Consider the following 6,384-nt stretch of genomic DNA (forward strand, 5'->3'; position numbering starts at 1 on the left):
AGAGACAAAGAAAGAAGCAAAGGGAGTTTGGAAAGAGGTAAAAGGACAGAGGGAGGTATGAGGGTGTCCTTCATGCACCCTTGAGTTTGTGGGTGGGTTGAGTAAGTGCAGGAGATGGGGAGAGATACGGAGAGCACGCATGATAGAGATAGGTACTTGAAAGGAGTTTCATAAAAAAAAACCCTCCTCTCCTCTCCTCTCGCCTCAGGCAGAGCTCCTCACTGTGATCCTTGTCAAACCTCTCTCTCTCTCTCTCTCTCTCTCTCTCTCTCTCTCTCTCTCTCTCTCACATGCAAGCACTTAAGCTCATAGCTTTAGCTATCACATTGGGGATTATGTTTGTGTGTGTATGTATGTGTGTATGAGCTAATATAGTGCTCACAGGTAGTATATTGCAGATTGTGTTTGCTAAGAGGCTCATTGGCACATCCAGGACTGTGTATTTACAGTCTGTTCTGGCTATGAGGCGGCGAGCATCTGTGCTTGGAGGTGAGCGGGATTAATGTAGGAGAACAAATAGCATCGGGGATGTACATAATAGTAATGCGTGCTGCGGCCGAGGAAGGTGAGGCAGTTTGGAAGTCCTTCAGAGCTTCTGTGCAAATTTGTGAGAAGAGTGAGGAAGATTGAGTCTTTGGAAAGCAATACTTGTTTTCTCTGTTGTGCTTTAAAGCAGTGGTTTTGGTTGCTGTAATAAATTCTTCTATTCAGGGTGGACATTTGGATGTTTTTCTCATACAAAGTCAGCGTGAGTGGTAGCTGGAAACATCTGCAGTCCTTGTATTGAAGGTTTACTTGGTTCTGAGTCAGTTTGACTTATGCAGTTATTTTTCGTTTAGTATAAAAAGAGTAAATGTCAGCTCCATTCATCATTAGGGTTCATGCTTTTGGGAAGATGAATGGCTGTAATATCACAGCATATCACAGTAAGGCATCCGGTAATTGTTGGAATTTATCAGTCTGGACTGAATTGGCAGGCCGATTGACCAGCTGACGCTATCGTGTCTATGCTAAGCTGCCATTTAAAGGACAGGGCTTGTGTTGCAGATACCCAAGCATCCTCTTGGTTTATCATCCTTTCTCCCCATATTCACATTATTTATCCCCCAGCCTGCCTCTCCCACCCTTTCATTCCCCATCTCCTATGCTGGGCCATCTCACTCAGTGTGGAGGATTAGTGAAGACAAAGAGAGCTCCTGGAGCCGGCTCTTGTTGAAGACAGAAACAGGAGGTAGACTGTTTTTCTCCCAGCAGGAAAAGATACTAATACCTCACCAAAGACTATTGTCTCAGATAGCTTACCCATTTTATTCTTTCACGCTGAAGTGCGGTTTACTGTCAGGAGATGAACTGCTTAACAAAATTTACCAGCCTACAAAATCCGATGTGTAGATGGAGACCAACATTACCACCAAATACAGACAGAAATGCAAACACATAAAATCACAGGGTGTATTAAATTGATACACATTTTTGGGGGGATATACCTTAGTAGTTATTACTACTCAGTCCCAAGTGTGCAGGTCTCCAAAGTCTCTTTGTCTCCATTATCCTCTCTCTACATGACATGGTGTTCACTAGCCATGCACGTGCTGTCACAGATAGAGCTTTGCATGTTCTCCTTAGTTCCTGCAAAATCCCCAGTCTCTGCATAATTCAGGAGTCAGCTCTGGTTGTCCTGTATGTTGCGTGCTATAGACCTAAGTGCGCAATGATGCCAAGAAAGTAGGAATACTGTATAGCTTTCCATCCTTGTTTATTACCTCTACCAAGGAAGTTATGTAACTGTTTTTTTAACTGGTTTAAAAAGAAACTTACAGATTTGCATGAAAACTTTACTTTGCCTTTTCTTTTTCTTTAAAGTTTTCAAATAGGGCAGAATTATGCATTTTGAAATATATATTAGTACATGCATTGGAATAAATATCACAGGCTAATGTGGATAAAGACATCCCCCCCCTCTCATTTCTTACATGGGTTAAAAGGAATTTCAGTCTTGGCAGTCCGGGGCGGCTCTTGTTTGTGAGCATCAGTATTCCCTCTGCAATAAGAGCAGGGGTCCCAGGGAGTCTGCTGGTGGAGCTACAAGCCTGATAAGTGATTGGAGAGTGAATGAATTATAGCCTGGAGACCTGTAATGAGGCCTCAGTGGGAGACAGGGGTGGGGAGTGGTGGGCAGGTGAAAGCAGCTGCAGCTTTCCCCAAAGAGAACAACCCCTCCTCAGTTTTTTCTTCTTTTTCTTTTGCCTTTTCACATCTTTATTTCTCTTACACACCTTTCCATCTCCCTGCCTCCCCCTCATGCTTTCTCTTGTGCACTTATCCTTCCTCAGCACTCCCCCCATGCTCATTACAGACGCCTGACACAGCACATATGCCGTCCTTTGTGTGTCCTTATGTGTCCTTTTATTACTGGGTTAAATGTCAAATCCATACATGGAGTCCATTTGATGACAGCAGTGCCTGTATGCTTATGTGTCGCTGTGTCGCTATATGTGGTTAAATTTGCTGTTTTTCAGCATCTTATTGTGTTTGTGTGTTTTTGGGTGTTGAGTTTATTAAGAAGGTCCTTTTGAAAAGCCTGTGTGAAAGCAGTGAAAAGCCTGGTACCCCAACACTTCTGCCAATCCACTCGCTCACACGCACAAACATTAGTCCTGCCAATCAAGCCTTTTAGTGCTCTTTTTCATCCCAGCGCCACCGCAGTGCTCGGCGACACAGATCGTGAGAGGAATTTTAGACCACGCAGAAACTTCGTTTATGTGTGCGTGCATGGCTCACCTCAGGAGATTGGACGGGGTTGCCACAGCAGATGTCTTTGCCCAGAGCAACTCACAACAAAAATGCTTTAAAGGAAGGCTGAAGTTTTGATGTGATGGACTCATTGCTTCTCGCTGCTTCAGTCACTTTTTACCTTTGCAAAGGGCCATTTAATGAAGTTGAATAAGCCTTTTTAGAACAACAATTTCCCAACTGAAGCTGCATCAGTGCTCTTATGTTTCCACTGGTTCAGTGTGTGTGAGTGTTTGATGGAGCGGGGGGTTGGCTGACATTAAAATGTAGAGGGAGATGTGATTGCTATGTAAATGGCTGTTCTAGGTTGGCTATGAAACACCGTGGGCTGTAAGCGAAGCGTCTGTGGCTCTGCCTCCAAAATCTCCTCCAGGGCTGATTGACAGCTGTACGCCAGCTCTTAGACAGATGTTGCTGCGGCAGCAGGGCCAAGAAGACTCTCTTCAATTACAGCTGAGGATAAGCAGACTATTTATAAAAGCAATGAGCTGAGAGGCAGACGCTGAATGAGACAGAAAATGAGCGAAAGCTGTGGTTGCCTGTTTGTACTGTCCCTGTTGCAGGCGCACATCTGGACTGCACAGATACTCTCACGTGCCAGACACAGCACAAATATGGCAACGAGCCACGTTATTAAAAGTGACAGGTGATTGATCATCTCGTTATAATGCAGCGTTTCCCTGGATGCATGTTGATCTTAGGCTGGAACATTGATGCCGATCAAGCACACCTCGTCATGGCAACTGCACTCTCCTCCAGAGGGAGAGAGGGGTGGATTTTCCCTTTACATCCCCCCAAAATATCAGGAACAGCAAAAGGAACATGACAAAAAGGAAAAAGCAGTGACTCAGCCTGTAAAATCCCAGATCCCCCCATTTGTTCAAGCATCTGCGGGATGTGCTGGTGGACGCCTGACAAACACAACCCAGAAAATCTGATGCCAACATCCAACATTCAGGCACTGCAAACCACCCCACTGGATCTGATGTTCTGGCAACAAGAAGGAGGGGGCGGGGTACATAATACAAGGTGCATGATTTGGCTGATTTTGTGTGAATAGGTGCATGACAAACTAAAAGTAATAGATTAAAGGTCTTAAATGGATCTGTTTGTGTTCCTGGCAACGACATCCTAAGCCTCATTTTTACAAACCACATTTCCCTGATCATCATTTACGTTGCGGATTTGCAGCAGAAGGCTACCGCATGTAAACAGTTTATTTCTGTCACATTATCTGTTTGATGGCACATAAAGACGTAGCTCTCAGTTACACATTTATACATGCGCGCTCATCTTAAGCAGGGGCGGGGTGTGGGCGGGTGGGGGATCTCTCTACATAAGAGTGTGTCGGTGTGGGGGATGGGGGTGAGGCTGAGTTTGCGTCTTTGTCTGCTCAATAAATTATTTAAATCCCACAACAATTAAAGCTGAAATCTGTTATCGGCATCATCCATTAGGAGCCTGTGTTGGTGCCTTGATGCCTCGCTCGCTTTCCCCCCCGTCAGGGCTCAGCATGGGCCCGGACAAAGATCACAAGCTCTGAATCTTAAACACACATCCCAGCAGAACAAAGGCTAACAGTGCACTCCTGTGACCCGAACACTCTTGAACACGCCAAATGTCTTCATCACGGGAGTGCATGAATATGTTCACTGTGCTGTTTTTTTTAATGTCAAATGTTCACCGTGTCTCCAGAGTCACGGTGTGTTTAATTTGCACTGTGAAGGTTTAGTCTGAGGTGATGTTTGCTCCATGCATGCTCTATTTTTCTTTCCTTTACAGACGTGATGGCTGTGCATGGGATATCTGTTAGGATCCCGAGCGCTCTATTCACACCTTGTGTTCCGTCTCTTTCCCTTCCTTCCGTGCCATTATTCTCCTCTTCTTTCCATTTTATTTCTCTATCCTGTATACCCACACATGTTTTATAGCCATAGCAAACTGCCCATTAGTCATCATAGAAAGCAGCATCATTCCCCTGTGGGTGTGCGCGCAGCTATGTCAGGACTTTTTTCTCAATAAAACAGTATATATGTGTGAGTATCAGCATCAGAAAACTTTTGCTTCCTCACTGAAAGCTCAGTTAAAATATGAAAAATGCATCTGACTTTAAAACTGAAATCCTTTAGTAAGCATATATATATAATTTTTTTTGCTTGAAAGAGTAAATTTTGTCTTTTGTCGGAGATCCTGCTGTTTTTGTAAAAGTCCAGAAACTAGGTGGTCCATGAAAAAATGGATATGAATAAATTAGATGCGGGTCTTTAAGCAGCATTATTAAAATTTTACTTGTAAATTGGGGGACAGAATAACAACCACTTAAACTCTGTGGAAGCTCTGAGCTATGCCTGATTTTCCTCCAATTATGACAACCTGTGTCTGTCAGCTCCTCGGAAAACCCCTCATTAACATGCTGACTTATATTGGTTTAATGAAAATAGAGACGTAGATAATAACTCCTGGTTGAGGGAGGAAAGCTGAAGAATGGTGATGTAAGTGACTTTCAGGGAGAGAATGACCTACAAAAGAGACAGTTACAACCAACGTATGCAGAAGATCATCTCTGAATGCACAGCATGTCAAATGTTGACACGAGAAAAGAGAAGCAGAAGGTCTCACTGGGTTCCCGGGGAACAGGAAACTGAGGCTACAGTTAACCAAAATTAGACGATAAAGATTGGAAAAACTTTGCCTGGTCCGATGAGTCACAAGTTCTGCTTGTGACTTTCATTCGACTGGGTCAGAATGTGGTGTAAACAACATAAAAGCATGGATCCATCCTGCCTTGTATCACCAATTTGGGCTGCTAGTAGTGGTGTAATGATGTGGGGAAGGTTTCCCTGTCAGGCTTTGGGCTGTTTAGCATTCAAATACCACAGCTGGTCTGAGTGTTGTTGCTGACCATGTCCATCCCTTAATGACCACAGTGTATATTCTTATCTCTGCTTGCAGCAGAATAACTCACAAAGCTCAAAACTGCATTCAAATGTCTCCCACATTTGATCTATTAATCTCAATAGAATAGAGCACCAAAAGTGGCTCCAACCCAGTACTTGGAAGATCTATCTAATGATTATTAATAACCATGTTATTTCACCTGAAGATGCAGTGCCTTACTCTTTCCTCATGTTTTTCTGCACACTATATATCCAGTGTGAGCTCGTGCATCTTGTATCTTGTAATTAAGTTCCTTCAGTTCTCTGTAAGTGTTTATTTTGTCTACCCCCCACTTTTCATTTTATATAAACAGATTGGAGCAGCTCAAGATGGTAATGAGGCTGATTACTGCTGTTGTTTACTGGCAGCGTAAAGTGAAACGTGGTGGTGATAATGAGCCCCGACCAAGTGCTGAGAAAAAGCAGCACCAACTTTATTAATTCGAGACAAGAAAATGACACATAGGAAAGTACAACTTACAACTGGAAGTTTGTTGGGTAATTTTAGAGATACAGTCCAAATCTAGCCTGCAGACGTCACTTTATATGAGCAAGACAAAAACATTACAAAAGATCAATCACAATAAAATTGTTCAGTTACAACTGAAACAACAAGAAAAGCTTTCTAGGACTGAGCAGGTGTTCAAAATTATGA

The 6,384-nt window shown here is 43.3% G+C and overlaps 1 protein-coding gene across 2 annotated transcripts in view; it reads left to right on the forward strand.

The window, feature by feature from the left end:
• adam22 (ADAM metallopeptidase domain 22) overlaps positions 1–6,384 on the forward strand; it is a 76,208-nt gene that overhangs the window by 21,764 nt on the left and 48,060 nt on the right. The window lies entirely within an intron of this gene.

This window comes from Astatotilapia calliptera, chromosome 11 (genome assembly GCF_900246225.1).
Source record: "Astatotilapia calliptera chromosome 11, fAstCal1.2, whole genome shotgun sequence".
Taxonomy (NCBI): Eukaryota; Metazoa; Chordata; class Actinopteri; order Cichliformes; family Cichlidae; genus Astatotilapia; species Astatotilapia calliptera.